Raw genomic sequence first — 19540 nt, forward strand, 5'->3', positions numbered from 1 at the left:
CCGGAGGAAGGAAGGGCTATTTATTGCTCTTTTTCTAATTTCAAAGTTACAAAGAGGATTTCTCATCCCTTTTCTCTGATTTCTTTCTCAAGCTCTCACCTCACTTCTTTTAATACTTTCTCCCTCTAGCATTTTTTAGTATCCATGGAGTTCTGATGCCCCCTGCTGCTGGCTGCTGGCTTTTTGCTGGCTGCAAGAACCGTGCATGTCCCTGGTTGCTGGCTTCTCTCATTCTTGGTGTCTCCGGCCTCCAAATCATCTGTGCTAGTTCTGTCTTCTCTTGTTATGTTTTTCTCTTACATTGTCCAAATGTCTGACTATTTCCTCACCATTTTTCTATGCCAGTTATGTCTGATTCCCCACTTGTGGGGGGAAGATGTTATAGCATCTTTCTTCCCATGTTTCTCCTTCTCTTTACATTTTTGTTTCCAATTGTGTTCTCTCTGCCCCCTCTGAATCCCTGTCCATATCTTAAATTCCTGGGTTCCTGTATCTGGAACTATTCCCTAGCATGGTTTCTGTCACACGCCTTCATCCACTCTTTGGTGGCATATTTACTTTCATAGAAAACACACGTGACATGTTACTCAGGATGTCACCAAGCAATTTAACAAGTTAGGAGGTGGTCACCGTTACTGAACGGCTTGGGAGGTTAGCTCTTTATATTCCAAGTGTCTCTAACTGAGGACCAAATCACTTTTACTGGGCTCTAGAAAGTTAGATTTCTTCTGCAGTCTTCACCAACCAACCAACTTGCTGTGTGATGGTGGGCAAGTTATTTTCCCTTTCTGAGCCTTGGGTTTTAAGGGTACGCGTGGTGGGGGCTCATGGTGGGGATGGAGTATGCATCAGTAGACGCTGGGCCATCTGTTAGATCAGAGAAGTGAGTTATGGTTCTTGGTTCTTGCGCTCCCTGGGAGAGGATAGTACTTGTCACATCTGTGCCTCCGGAGCTCTCTGTATGAGGTGACTGCTCAGGAGGTCCTGTTGACAGATGGGTTCTTTCGTTAATAAATAGGACTAATATTACAAGAACCCCACTGGCCTGAGTTTGTTTTTCTGTCAAACTGAGCTATTGTTAGCATTTCGGAATAAACACCCCAACAACCTAACCACAGTGTATCTCTATCCATCTGGGTTCACAGGAGGGAAGACCTGTAGTGTTAAATGGAAGGCGTGTGATTTCCAATAGTCCCTGTGACTTTCCAAAGGAGAATGCTGCTTTGGGGGTAGTGCGGCAGGGTATATGTCAAACACTACCACGTCAGATGCATCGCACACCTGATTTCACGGTAACCCTCACAATCATCCTGAAAGTTGTGGTTTTATGAATAAGAAAACTGAGCTTCATGAGGTTAGCTAGATTGCTGGTCTGAGTGAGGGTTTGAAGCTGGGTCTTTCACGTGCAGAAACTCAGGAATGGGAATTGAAAGCATAGGCTGGTCATGAAGAGACCTTGGACTCGACCTTTTGCTTCCCTGAGCTGAAGTCCCTCCATCTGTAAGATGAGGGGAACTCACTAAAGACCCTGATGTTCTAGGGTCTCTTGAAGTTGTGACATATTAAGGTTCTGTCACTATGTCTATTACTTACTATCAGCCCTGACATCCCCTAGTGTGTTCTGCCCTCTCAGCTGGGACCTCAGTCATTAGGACCCTCCTGTGCTAGGGGCTCGAGGTGGTGTGGGGGCAGGAGCGTGGGACTGACCTTCAGGACACACTTCCTTCTCTCTCCCAAGTGGAGAGCTTACCTACTCAAGATCCCAGTGTTATTTCTGCTGAGGACTCCCAAGCCCCCCTTTCTGTGCGAACTTAATATTTCACTGGCCATTTGTACTTAGAGGATACAATTGATTTTTGTTATGACTTCTGTTTCCGTCAGTGGTCTAACGGAACACTGAGTGACTGAGCCTTACTTCTGAGTCATCCCTGACTTCTCCCTCCGTTCAGCTTTTCATTTTTACTCATCTTCTTCTAGTTTGTCCTCTAAATCCCCACCACCACCCCATTACCTTTGCCTCCACCCTGGAGCAACCTGCTACTTATGAGAATACACACGTCTGTAAATTTTACATCGGTGGGTTTCTCTGATGCCAAAGACTGGGTCATAATCAACTTTTGATTTCCCACAATGCTTAACATCTTATCGTTTTAAATGTGGTAGACACTCCATTTTTGTTGTTGTTTTCTGAAGGTCAAGAGAGTAAGACACAACAACTCAAGCATGAAAGAGAGAGGAAGAGGGACATATAAAACATAGAAAAGGGGGAAGGAAGGGAAGAGAAATATTTACACATGTCGTATTCTATCACAGGACTCATTTAAGACATAAAGCATGCTTCCTGATTGATTCTTTTTTTTTACATTTTAGTGATGATTACAGAGAAGGAGGGCCAACAATATTGAACAATAAAGAATTGGGAGCAAACCGAATATCAAATTGGGAAAGACAATTTCAAATCTCTCAAGGCAGAAAGTAATTCAGTAAGAAGGCAGCACTTTTTTACAGGGTTATGCCTTTGAAAACCTCCTTTGTAGGTGCATGTTTATCCTGCAAAGTAAGGTGCCTCTGTAGCTCAAATACACTCTTTCGGCAGCTTCGGGGAAAGCGCTCAGTGTGCTGTAGGCCCTGGCGGTGCCAGCCCCACCATCATCATTGCTTTCCCCCCAGTGCAGCATCCCCAGGACAGATGCCAGCAATCAATACCAAACACCTCACACTTAAGTCCATCAATGAAAAGGCTGTTACAGTAACAGCAGCTATTTTATGTGGCTGCTGATTTCTTTCAGACCTCCTAGACCCAAAGGTGGGAAATAATAACTGGTCATTTTTCATCAAGACAGACAATGCAGGAGGACAATTGGAGCAGAGGTGCTTCCTGTGAAATGTACCGCCCATGCAAGCGCTGCCTGGAGAAAAGATAAAAAACCTACCTCCTGGGAGGTGTCTGTGCCTGTGCCCATGAAGGATGGCAGTAGGAATCCTTACCAACCTGATAATCAAGGCAGGACTAGGTGATCCTGCATTCCCGGGCTAACCCATCACTACCCCTGGCTTCATGTGAGACTCCAAACAAGGCTGTGGGCCTGGTGAAAAAGCAACGATCGTCCCCATTTCATAGATAGGCCAATGGAGGCACACCGGGGAGACCCTTGTTAGGCGGCAGAACTAGGGCTAGAACACAGAGCTGCTTTCTCAACTCAGTTCCTTTTTGTTTTTTGTTTTTTCCCTTCCCCTCAAATTGAACAGCAAGGAGATGACCCAGTGATATAGATCCAAACATGAATGGAGTCACACCAAACTGTGTTTTTGAAGAATATTTGATCATCTGGGAAAATGTTTACGGTATAAATTCAAGTGCAACAAGAACTATGTGTGCATGAGTGTAGTATTATAATCCCGGTCTTGTAAAAATTTTATACAGACACGTACACACATGATAGATCAACAAGATACAAAAAATATCTATGGGTGGTGCTATTCTTCCTTATGCATTCCTATGTTTTATACATTTTTTACAATATGCATATATTCCTAATATTTTAAAAGGTAATTTTAATATGCAATTTGAATTAATAACTTATATGTTTACACACACACACACACACACACACACACACACAGATAAATCAAAACCAGATAATCTCAAGAGAACTGGTCAACCCCCTGGCTTAAGTCAAACTCTTTCTCTCTCTAAACCTCACAATCTCCATCAATCAAAAAAGGCATATTTCTGTTTCTTACCTGATTTATATGATTTTTGAAACACAGATGAGGAAACAAGATTTTGTGCCTCGAGCCCAAGTGTGCAGGCAGACAGTAAGCAGAAAGCAAGGGTGTGATGGAATAGGGGGACCTCTGCTACTGAAACCAGAAATGTATTCAACATTCCTTTCTGTCTTCAGCAGGCTGTCAGCTGTAGCAGCCCCCATGATTATCTCTTCACAATCAAGTGGGTGCAAATCTAGAGCAGCAGCTCCAGATCCAGTGAAGGAGGAAGGAGCCTCTAATTGCAGGATTTACAGGAGATGAGATTTCCCCAGAGGTGAAAGACTGCGGTGAAGACAGCAGGACTTATTTCCCTGGGCAGAGCAGGAGGAGGCTTTGAGAAGAGGCCGCCCTGTTTTGGGCCCTCACGTCCTCATAGAAAGAGAAGGAAGTTAAACCTGAGACTAGATGGCAAGTGATTGAATTCAACGTAAGGAAACTTGATTGAACAGCTACTTTCTGCTAGGCACCATGTGGCTAGGAAGGAAATGAGGGCTGAATTCGTATTTTTCTAGTGCCTACTGTGTGTCTGATACTCTGTTAGACTCGTTTTTTAAAGTATCACATTTCATTGTTACAATCCATTTGCGAGGTAGAGATTTAATAGGTCACCCATGGTCATCGGGTGAGGCCAGCTTCCTCAATACGTCATGCATTCATTCAACAGGAGCCTCCTGGAATCTCTGTAGGTCTGCACACATGCCAGGCTCTCCTGTACTTGGCTCCCTTTTTATATGCTGTTCCTTTGACTTAGAATGCCCTTCTCAACTTTTCCACTTGAACTAATTCTCCCTGAAGAATTAGGTTGACTGACATCATCTCCGAGAAGCCTTCTTTCACCCCACTATTCTCAGGCCAGTTGAGCTTCTCAACTCTGTACTCCCACTGTATTCTTTTTGCAAAATTATGTATTTGTTTGTCTGTCTGTGCCCCTCACTTCGCTGTGTACTTTTTTTTGTTCCCTTAGACTCTCTGGTGCCTAACACATTGACCAGAAAATAGTAGGTGCTTAATACATGCTTGTTTTCTGAATAAAAGACTGGATGACTTCATGGAAAGAAAGAAAAAAATAAATGGATGAGTAAAGGGATGAATAAATTAATATGTGAATTAAAGCATCGGTGAAAGACAGCCTTATTGTTTCAGGTACAGCTCGAAATGCTGCAGTTATTGATGGTGAAAGGAAGTAAAAATGACTGGAAGGGAGCAGAGATGGCAAAAACAGATAGGTCAGAAAGATCAACGTCAAAATAGTGCCACATCTGGGAAAAACGTCTATTTTTAGACTGTAGTTTCCCAAAAGTAACATCAGATTGCTTGCAATTGACCTATGCATTTTGAAAAGGTCCAACCATACTGCCAATTTCTTATCTGGTACGTACTTGAGGTTCATGTAAAAGCTTCAGGCCCCAAAATTTGGACCGGGGCAAACACTGCTCTAATCCTTCTGACTCAGACTGCATGTATATAGCTTCCCAGCTGATTCTGATAGTCATATTTAGGGTCTTCTGCTATCATGGGAATTCTTATATGGTAGAGAAAGCTATACCAGATAGTCATTTATAACCCATAAAATCTGGGATTTTATGGTTTCATAGTAATACAGCCACCAATTATCAAACCAATATTCTGTTTTTTTAAGAAAAATCTCACCATTGACAAAAGGTTAGGGTTAAAGATATGTGCATTTTCTTAGTTAGTCTTCACAATATCCTTAGTGTGGTAGATGAGACCATCTTTCTCTGAAAGATGAGTAAACTGAAACTCAGTGAGACTACTTACTTTTCTTTTGTCCTAGCCCCGGGAATACTTTGTGGGTTTCCTCTCCTTTCTCATCCTCTTTCCTCCTATATTAGAATTTATCAGTGCACACACATATCTGGTCCTTCTGTGCACATGGAAGGACTACCCTTCTTGGGTCTTTACAGTTAGAAGGGCCACATCACATGTGCCACTTGGGGACATAAAGCATTTAAGTGCCAGTGCAAGAACCTCTAATACCCCCTTCCCCAGTCAAAGTCTCACGCTCCCTTCTTCCCCTGTTGAAGCCTAATGTTGAGAAAATAGAGTCACAAAACCAAGACGCCTGGATAGCTGAGCTACAGTCCTCAAGAGAAGCAGAGGCTTTACATAAGTGAGAATTAAACTTCAGTGGTGTTAACCCTAAAATCTTTGGAGGTTGTCTGTTAATGCAGTATAAGCCATTCTCACCTGATAAAAATAGACGTTCCTATGAAGAACAGCAAACCCAGCTTATGGCCTGTAAGTGCCCCCACATATACAAGTCTCTGTACCCACACTTTCCAGAGGGTGTTTTTTTCCTTTTCTTTTTTCTATACTTAGTGCTCCCCTGGTGAGCTCCTACAGACCATTAATCATGGCCCTGTAATCAGCTCTGGAAGTGCACTTAAAATTCAGCCCTTGATCAATATTCCTCCCCTGACTTCCCCACTCCTACTCCCTTTCCCTGCATCACTGAAATAAACAAGCTAGGCTGTCCCCAGGCGACGCACAGTCCCGGCTGCTGTACCTGCCAGATCCCCATCCGTGCCATTTCAGACCTACTGAGCTAGGAAGTGCAGAAAAGACCATAAAGGCAAAAGATCTTTTGCAAATGTGAACCCCTTTAGAGCTGGTGAAGTCATCCAGTGGTAGAATTAAGAATACGGGTAATGGAATCCACTTAGTCCCATGTTTGCCTCGATAGCAGAGCTGCAAGGAAACATCATTTTTCCCCACTGACACTTATAGGGGCAAGGCATCCATTGGTTCATAGCCATCTCCCCTACCCTTTGAAAATTTCTGACTCTTTAGATAGTTCTTCATTATCTTGTGCCTGTATATTCCAGCCATCACCATACCACATGAGAGTCAAACAGAGAAATATGCTCTTCGTTCCCACATTAGCTCTTTAAGAATGTGAGAAAAGTTGCCGGGTCTTCCTCAACTGGCCTCAGTATCCCCCTTTCAGTGACCAAAAGCTCTCTCGTTTTCCACCTAAGAAAATAACCCCCCAGAAGGAGGGAGACATACCCAAGATCACACAGCTAATGACTAAAGCTTCTGACTCCCAAGCCAGTGTTATTTGTATTTATTTATTCATCTGTTTAGTCAACAAGTATTTTAAAGTACATGATATGTATGTATGTGTGTATATATATATATATATATATATATATATATATATATATATATATATCAGTATAATGTAGAGTAATGTAGGGCTTACAATCTGAATATGATTCAACCCCTGCCATAGAGAAGCAAAAATTCTAGTAAGACATGTAGACAGTTGAAATTGCAATTGTTAGAAGCAAGTAGTGGGGGGATTATACTTATTTTAAATGTCTTCTAAATATCAGATATTCACAGGTACTTCTCATACATTATTTCATTTAATTGTCAACTATGCTAGCTCTCCTGCCTCCCCTTACACATGGGAGATACATTCCAAGACACTCAGTGGATGCTTGAGACCGCAGATAGTACTGGACCCTATATATATGATGGGTTTTCCTATGCATACATACCTATGATAAAGTTTAATTTATAAATTAAGCACAGTAAGAGATTGACAACAATAGTAATAAAATAGAACAATTACAACAATATACTGTAATAGAAATTATATGACTGTGCTCTCCCTCTCTCTCTCTCTCTCTCTCTCTCTCTCTCTCTCTCTCTCTCTCTCTCTCTCTCTCTCTCTTAACCCATCTGATAGCTGAGCCATGTACTAAGTGACTCACCAGCGGGGAGAAGCTGGACAAAAGGGTGATTCCCATCCCCAGTGGGATGGAGTAGGATAGCAAGAGATTTCATCGTGTTACTTAGAATGGCACACAATTTAAAACTGTGTTATTCATTTCTGGAATTTTTAATTTAATATTTTCAGACCATGGTTGAGCGTGGATAACTGAAACCAGAGAAAGCAAAACTCGGGGAAGGGGTTTCTATTATACTTTCTAAGGTTGGCAGCATCACCCCATCTTGTTGAAACCCTGCTCTAGTTGTCTGTTGTTGCTTAATAGATCACCCAATCACAGGGGCATAAAAGTGGCATTTTATTCTGCTCCTGGATTCTGTGTGCCAGGATTTAGGATAGCTTGTCTCTGCTATATGATATTTGGGGCAGTAGCAAAAGCTGAAATGACCAGGGGCTGGAATCATCAAGAGATTTCTTTACTCTGGGTCTGGAGCCTGAGCTGGGATGCATTGACATGGGACTGTCTATCAGAGACACCTACATGTGGCCTCTCCATGGCCTTCTGATGGCAGCTAAGGTCTATGATCACAGCACTGGAAGTCACTTAATGCCACTTCTACCATGTTCTATTGGTGTCTGTAAGGCAAGTGTGGATTAACTTAGAAATTCGACACCAGTTTGTAACGGGGAAATGGCAAATTCACACTGCAGAAGAGGTTTGGGATGGGAGATACAACTGTCACAAATACTCCAGGTTTAAGTTTTATGGCTGGTACATGTTAGAAGCTGGGGTATGAATCCAGGGCAATCTGGCTCTGGCACATTTTGCTGCGAGACTTCTGAAGATGGGTTGATCATCGTGTTATTAAAGAAGATGTCATTTGGAATGGGCTTTGAAAGGGGTGACATTTGCACATGGAGACAAGAGGTGTTCTAGCTATGGAATTATGATGAAGGTCACAGAGGCCGCCATCATGTACTTTCTTTCCCCTCTCTGGGCCCTTTTCTGTTCCAAACCAGGAGACATGCATAATTATCCCCCCCCCCCTAATAGTGAACAAGAACACTGGACATTGGAAAGTTTTCGCAACTAAAAACTGGTATTGTTTGCCAGATGGCAAGGTCCCCAGATGGCTGCTGCCCATTACACAGGCAATTGAGGTGAGCCTGTGACCATGCCAGCTGCAGGCAGACAGAGAACAGGGCTTAGTGAAATAAAAGAAAAGACAAAAAAAAAACAATTGGCTCAATTTAGGAGGCTTAGGTAGGCCGAAATTCTCCATGACAAGGCACAGTGTAACGGCAGCTGCAGCCCATTGCTGTGTGGCAGTGGCCTCTTGAGTCTCTGAGCAACTAAAATTAGCTCAGAGACTGTTTGGCATGAGAATTGCAGGGTATTTTGTGGGCTGATAGTGTCCCCCATACTGAGGGAGTCACGCAAAAGTCAGGTTCAAGCTAAATCACAGATGATACCTGCACAATTACTTTATGAGCATCGAAATTGTAACACCTTCCAATGTCTGCTTTTACCAATTCCATGATCTTTCCTCATAGCCATTGGCACCTGTGTCAGAGCCCACGATGTGATGTATGTTTATTGAGCCCACTTGTTTATTGACAATGTAAGGGCCATGTGGAGACTCACTTGGATCTGTATTCTCAGCACCAGCGGTAATGCCTGCATCTGGGGGTCACTTACTGTTCATTAAATGAGTCAGTCCCTGGGGCCGGGGGTGTGTGGGGGGGCAGGGGTGACAAGCTTGCTGCTATAACTTTTCCCCCTTAGGCTTGGGAGGGTACATCTGATTCTATAATATTGTCAATGAGCCAATATTGGTTTTCTTCTTTTTTTTTTTTTTTTTTTTAACACCGATACCCCAATTCTAAATCCTATTAGGAAAGCTGACTTCAGACATATTTGGGATGAAATCCCAAATCTACTTAGTGACTGTGTAACCTTAGCCCACCGTTCAGCTTTTATGAGCTTTAATATCCTCAAAAGTATTTTCATCAGAAGGTCGTTGTGAGGGTTAAAACATGAAGGTTTCTTGAAGGTTATAATGAGGTGGGGGCTCAGTCATCCCATCTGACAAACCCCACATTACTTGCTGCCAAGCTTGGATAAGAAAGGAAAAAAAAAAGGAGAGAGAAGTGGAGAAGCAAAGAGGAAAAAAGAAAACAAATAGAAGGAACAGGAAGAAGAGGAAGAGGAAGAGACCAGAGGATAGGAAAAAGAGAAACATACACAATAGAAAAAATGAGAACAGAAAAGAGCGAGGGAAGATAAGTAAGAAGGAGGTGAGAGGTGAGTAGGAAGAAAGTAAAAAAAAAAAAAAAAAAAAAAAAAAAAAAAAAAAAAAAAAAAAATTAAAGTAGGGAGAAAAGAAGGGATGGAGGAGAGAGGATGGTTGAGAAGGGAAATGAGGGAGGAAGACAAAGATGCAAAGTATAATAAGGTGGGGGGAACAATGTGGTGACAGGCAGAAAGGAAAGGGGACAAAGCAAAGGACAGAGAAAGGGAAAATAGGAAGCAGGAAGAAAAATATTGGAAAAGATTGAAGGGGGAGAAGGTAATTGGGAGAAAGAGAAAGGAAAGAGAGAAATGGAGAGATCCTTCAAAGGAGGACCCCAGGATTCCCACAGTGGCCTTGGGGTTCAGTGGTCAGTCCCTGGCTCCCGAATCCTGAGTGCGGACCCATCTCCAAGAGTATTTGCCCCTCTATCTGGCCATCTTTGCCTTGGCCAGTTCTCTGACTGAGGAGTGCTAGCCAGCCAGGGGGAGAGCCAGGTCGCTGGAGAGTTAGGAGCTCACCCCCCTGAACTAATCCTTCATTCTGTGTTCCCCAGCACCTCTGATCGGGCCTGACAATTAGTGCAGTCTTGACTCTGTGTGTATGCAAGGCTGCAGGCTCCAGCAGACACCATTAGCCCTGACTTTATGGGGATTTATGCAGCTTATTACCATGACTCATATTTCAGTAATGAGGTCCGTCTTCCAACGGCTCCCTGCTTTGCTGCTTGCATCCTTCCCCCTTACTTTCCCCAGTGGCTCCATGTCCATTCCCCCACCCCCAGACTTTCCTACTTTCCCTCTTGGTCTCAACCACTATGCTTGGGTGTCCATAACTTGTATCTTGCCAAGAATCAGAGCTTCACAGAATCACTCAGCTAGACCACGTCTAGATGCAAACAGTGAGACAACACACAGTATGAAGGGTAGGAGGCGTGTTTTCGACAGAGACCGGAGGGAGTCTTGGACCTGCTACCAAGACCCAGACCTGGAAAACTGTTTATGTCCCTTTATGACGCTTGATGCAATTTAGAATGTCAGAGCTGGAAAAGAACTTAGAGACAGATAAATGTCTCAGTGCGTGGGGAAACTGAGGACCAGGGCAGGGGAGGAGACTTGCCCAAGACTTCACAGTGAGTGGTAGTTAGAGCTTAAACTTGTAACTTTTGATTCCTCTTTTCTCCCTATTCTTTCAGTTTATTAATTTATTCATTCATTCATACATTCAAGCAAATAATTGAACCAAGCCTCAAGGGCCAGCTCTACTCTGAAACCTTTCAAGACGTTGAGGGTTCGCTTGGTCCTTACCTATTTTTTCGACCTCCTGAACCCAGCACATGTTTATTTACCAACGTTATGGGCTTCAGTGCTGCATTTATAATATTTTGCTGAGGGGTGTATGCGGGGAGGGGTGCACATCACCTGCCTCAGACTGGGATCTTCAGGATGGAGTCTTGGTCTTACTCACTTGTGTACTCCTTTCACTGGCACACGTACTGGCACACGTACTGGCACAAAATAGAGGCTGAGTAAATGTGTGATGAAAGAATGAATGAATGAATGAACGAACCAACGAATGAACGAACGAACAAGCTTCTCTTCTGCTCACCCAAGAAGTATCAGGGAGCATCACAGATTCAGGAGACCAGCCCCTGTCCCAACTGCCTCCTGGAACATGGTCCCAAGTCTTTTGCGGGTAAACATCACCCTTTCTCTTGATCGTTGATTTTCCTAAACTACCTGGGTAATGTGTGTCACCTTCCCCTCAAGAGACCGATTATTGCTAATTTAGAAATTTGTGGAGATTTATTTGAACTTGAAGGGGAAGCAGTAAGCCCTTGATCCCTTGGGAGCTGACATGACATTTTCAAGGTTCAAAGGTTCCCTTTGCCTATTTTAGTAATTCACTGAGGGCTTTCGTAGGCAAACTGAACCAAATAACAGCTTTTAAAAGAAACAAATCTGGGTCATTAAATCCCAGGACAAAGAAGAGAAAGGAAGAAGCTGGAGGGATGTTTAACTCACCTGCCAACCTGATTTGGATGTTCTCAGGGTTACCTAATGTCTCTTAAGTCCAGGGAGGAAGATGACTTCGGGGGAAATACCCCACTCCCAAGAGAAAGACCCACAGCGGGATCTGAGTGGGCAAGATACAAACAGGCAGCCATTTCAGCCAGGTAGGCTATAAATCCATCCTTTATTACCTTTTATTATGTTGTTTCAACAGACTCTTAAAGACAGCACAACGGTCGGTTGATAGCTGCACTAAATCTCTTTCATTTTCTCCCCATGTTACTTTCGCCTCCTGGATTTTTTTTCCCTCTTTCTCTCTTCATGAGTCAAATTTTATCGGTCTTCTCTAGAGGATGGCAGTAGACTAGAAACATTGTTTATGATTGGGAAACAGAACCCAACAACCCCCAAACCCCAAAACCGAGTAAACAGTGAATGTGTATGTGTAACCTATATATGTATACATTTTATTACATATATATGTATATATATGTGTGTATATATATGTAATATATGTGTGTGTATATATGTGTAATATATGTGTGTGTGTGTATATATATATATATATATATATATATATATATATATATATATATCATGTATATGTATATATAAAATCAGAAAAGCAGAACAGAGGAAAAGTATAAATCCAATTATGGCAAAACGATGGTGGGGGGAATTGGCAGGAATGAACTTAAGAGCAATTTACTGCCAAGATGTCAGAAAGCTGAAATGGAATGAAAATAAACTTAGGATCACAGTTTTTAAAATCCCTGCTTATAGAACAAAAAAATTAGGGACTGAAAAAGTAGTTCCAAGAATACTGTGAGATAGTGATATGAGCAGAGACAGGGAAGGGAAGGGAAGGGAAGGGAAGGGAAGGGAAGGGAAGGGAAGGGAAGGGAAGGGAAGGGAAGGGAAGGGAAGGGAAGGGAAGGGAAGGGAAGGGAAGGGAAGGGAAGGGAAGGGAAGGGAAGGGAAGGGAAGGGAAGGGAAGGGAAGGGAAGGGAAGGGAAGGGAAGGGAAGGGAAGGGAAGGGAAGGGAAGGGAAGGGAAGGGAAGGGAAGGGAAGGGAAGGGAAGGGAAGGGAAGGGAAGGGAAGGGAAGAATGAGAATGAGTTAGGGAAAAGCAAATTCTAGAATCTTTCTTTCTGATCGCTAAAGCAAAACTCAAACATTTTCAATGCATTTAATGAAGCAGATATTGAACAAGCAGATATCTTCTACCATTTTTATTTCCTTTATGAATCAATTGTTAATGCCTCTTAGGGGATTGAGTCCTAGGTGCCCACTTCCTTACTGGCCATCCATAACTATGACTCTCATACGAGTATGTGCAAACACCACCACCCCCAACTCCCGTGGCAGATACTGACAGTCACCTTTCTTTGACACCCCTTAACCTACTCTCCACTGATTCATTTAGGGTCAGCTGTTCCACCTCTTTCTTAAAACTGCCTCACCACTTTGATCTTTCTCTGAGCTTTCTGCCCTCTGTTCACGCTGCCCCTTGAGGTCTCTGGTCCATCAGACCTCGAAGACATTTTCATCTTTGTACTGTTCCTTCTTTTTGATCTGATTGTCAGCTCCGTGAGAACTTGGAATCATGTACATTCTTGAGTTAAGCTGCTGTTTCCAAAGCCTGGAACGATCATTTCCTACCTGAATGGTCACCAGCAAGTTGGAATTCCCGGATAACCTCTGTTCCTTCATCTGTTAAATGGAGGAATACCATCCACGTTGTGAGATTGTAGCAAGGATTAAATGAGAAAACATATAAAAAGTGCTGGTCCTTCCCTATTGTCCAGCTCTATGGCGCTTTCGGGGTGAAAGACAATAGTCTGAAGTTTGTTTCTGTCATTAGAAAAATAAGTATAACCACTCTTTTGAACATCGTGAAGTAGATGAATACAGAGGTTATAAGCTCAGACTTGGCTCCCAGACTTCATGGATTCAAATACAAACTATACCACTTACTGCTGTATGACTCCGGGAAAGTCACTTAACCTCTCTTTGCCTCTATTTTGCCATTTGTTAAAGATACTAGTAGTACCTACTGGACAGAGCTCTTGTGGTGATTAAATTAGTTAATTCGAGTAAAGTGCTTAAAACAGTCCCGGACATATGTGAAAGGTTTAATGCCTGTTAACTAGTATTATTGTGATTTAAGTGAAATGATACACTTGAAATACCTAGGCACATAGTAGGAGCTCGTCATTTAGAAGGTAAAGTCTTTCCACTCCTAGGACTAAATATAAAGTCTGTTAACCCAGGTAGCACATTGCAAGGGAATGGAAATTTTACCTCCTATAGTCAAGGTAAATGACAGATCCCATCATTACCAAGTATTTGCTTTTCATTTGTATGACTTGTGCTTCAGTATTTCCTTCAGGTAGAGCACCCCATAAGCCATGTGCCCAGAACTTGCATATTCACCACTAGGGAAACTTTTGTTGTTTCTAATGAGGAAACCAATTCTTTAAGTCTTGTTAGAATTGCCAAACAGGGTTTCCTGCTGGGCAGTTTCATTTACTTGGCATCTCCTACTGCGAGGCACCGGTACTATTCACAGAGTGGGGAACTGACAAGACAGACAACTGAATGAGAATTACCAGTGAAATACATCATCACCTTCCAGAGAATAGGAACAGATTGTTGTTTTGTTTTGTTTCAACAAAATGAATTTTAGGAGTTAGACAAGCTCCTTGCATTTATATGCTTAGACTATGTCAGCTTTAAACAATAAAATCTTAGACATCATCCAATTCTACAATGGCATAGTTCCAACTGATGGATAGCCGCTGCTAAGAGGAGCAAGGCGAGAATGATTCTGAAGCTACTACTAGCTCAGTATGAAAGTGCTCTAATCCATTAGTAATGTCTACTATGAACAGGGCGTTAGTGTTGGACCAACTTGCTGTGTGTTCTTTCTCTTCCTGATCAAGTCCATCTTCTACAGATGGAAAAACGATTAGTCTGCTGATGTTTTCAAATTCCCTGCATTCGGAAAAGAGAGGTTTAGATTATGTTCATTTTTAAGTGCCATTTTAGTACATGCAAATTTTTCTGAGATATAAAACACTGAATATAAATAAGAATGATGTGTGTATTTTTGGCAAGCAACTGGATATGGCTAAATAGATTTTAAGAACTCTTGAATAATGTCTGGTTTTTTGAATAGTTTAAACCATGTTTTACCCCTTCCTATTGGTAACTTTGTTCTCAATTTTTACTGCCTAGAAAAACCTATTTAAAATAGTCTGATACTTGTTAAAATCTTTACTGATTCTAACATATTAAGATGTCCACATAAATTAAACTTTACTAGGAATTTAGAAATAAACAAGAAAAGTATATATGAAAGTCACGGAAAGTCTTAGAAGAGTTTTAACTTAAAGAGAGTTATTTTCAGGTAGTTCAAGGATTTGTAGATTTTTGTTGAGGTTTTTGTTATTGTCCTAACAGTAATACTAATGATAGGATTGTTTTTAAGCACTCTTCCTTATATTATCTCACTTGATCCTCACATTAGCCCTGTGAGAGAAGCATAGCAAGTAATTTTATTCCCATTTAATAAAGGAGAAATTGAGCTTCAGAGAAAATTAGTTGGAAATACCTATTAAATAATTATCTCTCTCTCTCTCTCTCTCTCTCTCTCTCTCTGTCTCTCTCTCGTTTTCTCATTTTGTGAGGAAATCAGAAATTGAACAAACTAATGTCACTGATCCAAAATTTCAGCCTACATCTCTCCTATCAATCTTAATATCACTGGGCATTAAACAGATATAAGTCAGTTTGCAAAAGTTACGTGCTAGATGAATAACACCGAATTCCATGATAACTGAATGAACAAAGTGACTTTCGGTGGTTGAATAGGAGAAGCATTCATGGATTAGAGAGAGTGAATTTGACTTTTGGAATTACATACAACATAAAGAAGAAGCTGGGGATTAAAAAGTATCCCAGAGAAGTTTCAGGAAAGTGGCATAACTTCCTTATCGTGAAATATAATAGAGAAAAAGATATTACACAGCCCCCCTTGGAGTTAAACAAATGAAAGACTATCTCTGACTCGTGTGTCTTGATTATTTTCAAAACTGACATGCAGTGGTCATAAGAGGTCCTACTAGAGGCAATGACCTTGCTCAAACATGTCACTTGGTTTGTAGTCACACATGGACCTGTTTCTTCAAAGAATCCATTCTTTGCCATTTGCTAGATGTGTTACCTAAAGCATATGATTTCACTCCTAGCCCTTTCATTTCCCTTTTTTCTGCTTTTTGTTTAATCTTCCTGGAAGGAACAAGAATGTCTGTTTCCCAAGGTTGATGTGAGAATCTTTGCTGATTCATAACAGCACCTGGCATATAGCATGCTTTCAGTACATTCGTTTTCTTCCTCATTTCTCACTGTTAAAAGTATGTATTTGGCTCAAGAGAGAAGAAAATGTTTGACTTTCCCTAAGTAGAACCAAGACTGTAAATGAGAGTATCAGTGCTGGAATTGAACCTTATTGTGTATATGTGACATAGGGTAGAACATTTCTTCAATTTCTAATGCTGCTCACTTAGAGATTTAGGGTAGATCCACAGGAGAGTATGGAAGTGACTTAAATTAAATCAACCTGGTAAATTGCTCACAGATTGTGATGTGTTACCATTAAAACAAAAGTCCCCAATAGTTTCCAGCTTGATCTTGCAGAAGTTATTCTTTATAAATGTTACAAAATACTTATTTAATGAGAATGAGGCAAGGGACACAATATAATATGTATGAGAACAGATAGTGCTTATCGTAATAGGTTCTATTTCATTGAATAAAACTTATTTTTTAATTATTATTCTTAAATTGAATATGAACTCAATGGAGTGAGGTAAGAAAAACGAATTTTAGGATTTCATGAGGAAAAAAGATATACACATGTTCTTTACCTATATCCATACTTATATATGTATGCAGGCATTTGTTTTTTTCAATTATGAATGGCAAGTCTACCTGCTATATCAAAATATTTCATCAATAAAGACCCTTGTAAAATAGATAATATACTATTAGAATTAACACAGCATTTAATACCATACCTGTGGATGTATCTAAAATATGGAGAAGTCATTTCTACTATTAGGCTCTCTTATCATTGCCTACCCCACAACTTTTTTAATGCTATACAGTTTGCTAAATAAAACGGTTTTAATACTATATATGAAGGCTTGTCTCAGCCAGCAAGCTATGATTTTACAAATTGACTACCACTGTTCATCTGTGTTCTTTAGATACAAATGTTCAATCAGATATTGGAATCAACTTTCTCTTTAGAGAAATAACACGTTGGGCTGCCATTACTCATTGACACTGTATCTTGAGAGGCTTGGCAGATATCATCAGGGTCTTAGTAGAAACTAAAAGAATAAGCACAGATCATGTGTCTCTGGGAAGATGGGTGGAATGTAAAAGTCACGTAGAGAAAGTCCAGTGGTTGGATGGAGTGGGGGCTGGGGTAGTGATGACCGTCTGACGTGGAATAGAGATGTATAAGAGAAGAGGAGTTGGCCCTGGGGCGAGAACCAGACGATGGACACAGGTGCCCACTAAGGTTCTTCCATTCATATTGGCAAATATTTCTGAGCGTGTCCTATGTGTATGTGTTTCTGTAACAGCATTGCTATGAAACAGTCATACATGTGAAAAGCAAAGCCCTGACCCCTTAGAGTTTATGATCCATGCACTCTTTCTAAAAGTGTGGTTCCTGGAGCAACAGCCTCAGTATCGCTTAAGAACTTTCTAGAAATGCAAATTCTCAGGGCGGCCAGATGGCTCAGTTGGTTAGAGCCTGAGCTCTTAACAACAAGTTTGCCGGATAAATTGAAGGACAATGACTTGGAGCTGATGGGCCCTGGAGAAACACACTGTCCCCCAATAAATTTTTTTTAAAAAGTTATTGCTTTAAAAAAAAAGAAAAGAAATGCCAATTCTCAAATGTCCCCCAAGACATAGCAAATCAGAAACACTGGGGGTGGGGTCAGTAAACTGTGTTTTAATAAGCTCTTCTACAAATTTTAAGAACCACTGGTCTAATAGGAAGTGTTTCATAACTTTGTTCCCTCAAAGCTGTCCAGAAAGTGTGAATGGGAAGCAGAGCTGAAAGTGGCTGGAAAGTTATCAATAAGTTTCTTTGATGTCTTGCTTGTCTTGTTGCCTACACAAGTCATTTGGTACTTCAGTGATGTTGCCTGGTGCCCGGAGTCCCAAGCTTTTCTTCCCACTAGGATTACTGAAAGCTGTGAATTAATTCCCTCATTTATTTATTCATCCAACAAATGGCTATGGAACATACATATTAGATACTGTTCCAGGCATGTAGATACAATGGGGGAAAAAGAGAGCATTACCCTTGTTCTTCTGGAGTTCAGGGTCAAAATGAGACCTCAGACTATAACAATATCAACAACAAAATAACCATAAACACTGCAAAAGAGAAAGGATGTTATGAAGCAGAACAGCCTGTGTGTGTTGAAGGTCAGGCACAACTGAGTTGGAGGGTCCGAAGAATCAACATTTAAGCTGAGCGGAAGGATAAACAGCATTATCCAAGAAGAGAGACTAGAATACGTGGAGAACTCCAGAGAAGCAATACCTCAGCATATTCAAGGAACTATAAAGAACAAGTGCAGCTGGACTACAGAGAACGTAGAAGATGATATCTCTCCTGAGACTGGAGCTGTGTAGGTCGGTAGAGATCAGAGCATACAGCCTGGGAGGACACCGAGAGCAGGAAGAAGATTCGATTTAGGTTTAAAATGATCACTGTGGTTGCAAGGAGGAAAACCGATTAAACTAGAGAATAGAGGCCGGAAGATCACGTTGGAGGAGCCTGCTGCTCTTTGGCCTAAGGATAATGCCCACATGAATGGCATTAATGGAGGAGAGGCTGGCAGGTACTCCAATGGCTTAAAAAGCAGGGGTCCTGCACGGAGAGCAGGCTGTCACTCACGGGGATGGCATCCATGTTGTTTGAACTCAGAGATCTCCCCTCTGGACTTGACAGCTGAAGAGGGAGAATGGTGTTCACCTGCAGGGTCCTCTTTCAGTGACTTACACTCAGAAATGTCTTCTCCCATGCACCACAATCGACTTTTACCTCTTAGTTTCTTTTTCCTACATGTTGCCCTCTCACTGCTCTTTTAAAGTGCAAATCTCCGGGGGAATTAAAGCTCTGAACTGTCTGCAATAATGCTGAGCACATCAGTTCCCTCCTGACAGAGGCAGGTTACACGGTTCCTTGGTTAGGATGCTAAATGCTCTGACATGACTTTGGTTTCCCTCTGACCCAAGTTAGGACAAGAGTGTGACGTGAGTGACACGTCTTACCCCACACATGGCCTCTGGTGACTGGAGGTTGACACCTTCACCAGCTCTCCCCCTAGGGTGCCCAGTCATCTCTCCCTGAGGAGCTGACAGCACATTGGCAAAGCTGACAAATGACTCATTTCCAGCCACATAAAATGGCTTCAATCTTTTCTTTGTTGAAGTCTCACAGATTACCTCCTTCACCCCTTGCTTTTCTGACAACTTCACTCTCGCAGTGCATTATGTTAAAAATCACACTTATTATGCCAGAGTGGGTCTGGCACAAATCGAGTTCAGTTTTCCTCACAGAAGTTGATATGCTGTAATGACCTACTTGGATTTGTGCTCTTGCAGGCCTGTGACTGGCACAGTGGAGACCATGCGACCCATCGTCCTCCCCACCGACCAGCAGCTCCTCG

General features: G+C 41.8%; 1 long non-coding RNA gene across 2 annotated transcripts in view; it reads left to right on the forward strand.

Moving 5' to 3' along the window:
• LOC109447154 (uncharacterized) overlaps nt 1-19540 on the forward strand; it is a 240793-nt gene that overhangs the window by 104967 nt on the left and 116286 nt on the right. The window contains exon 1 of one of the 2 annotated variants that reach the window (XR_016019290.1): nt 11761-11938. The exons of the other annotated variant lie outside the window; for it this stretch is intronic. This is a non-coding gene — a long non-coding RNA (uncharacterized LOC109447154). Of the gene's footprint in view, nt 1-11760; nt 11939-19540 lie in introns of those variants that run through there. 2 annotated transcript variants of the gene reach the window in all.

Source organism: Rhinolophus sinicus, chromosome 16 (genome assembly GCF_057876585.1).
Source record: "Rhinolophus sinicus isolate RSI-liver-muscle chromosome 16, RSI-T2T, whole genome shotgun sequence".
Taxonomy (NCBI): Eukaryota; Metazoa; Chordata; class Mammalia; order Chiroptera; family Rhinolophidae; genus Rhinolophus; species Rhinolophus sinicus.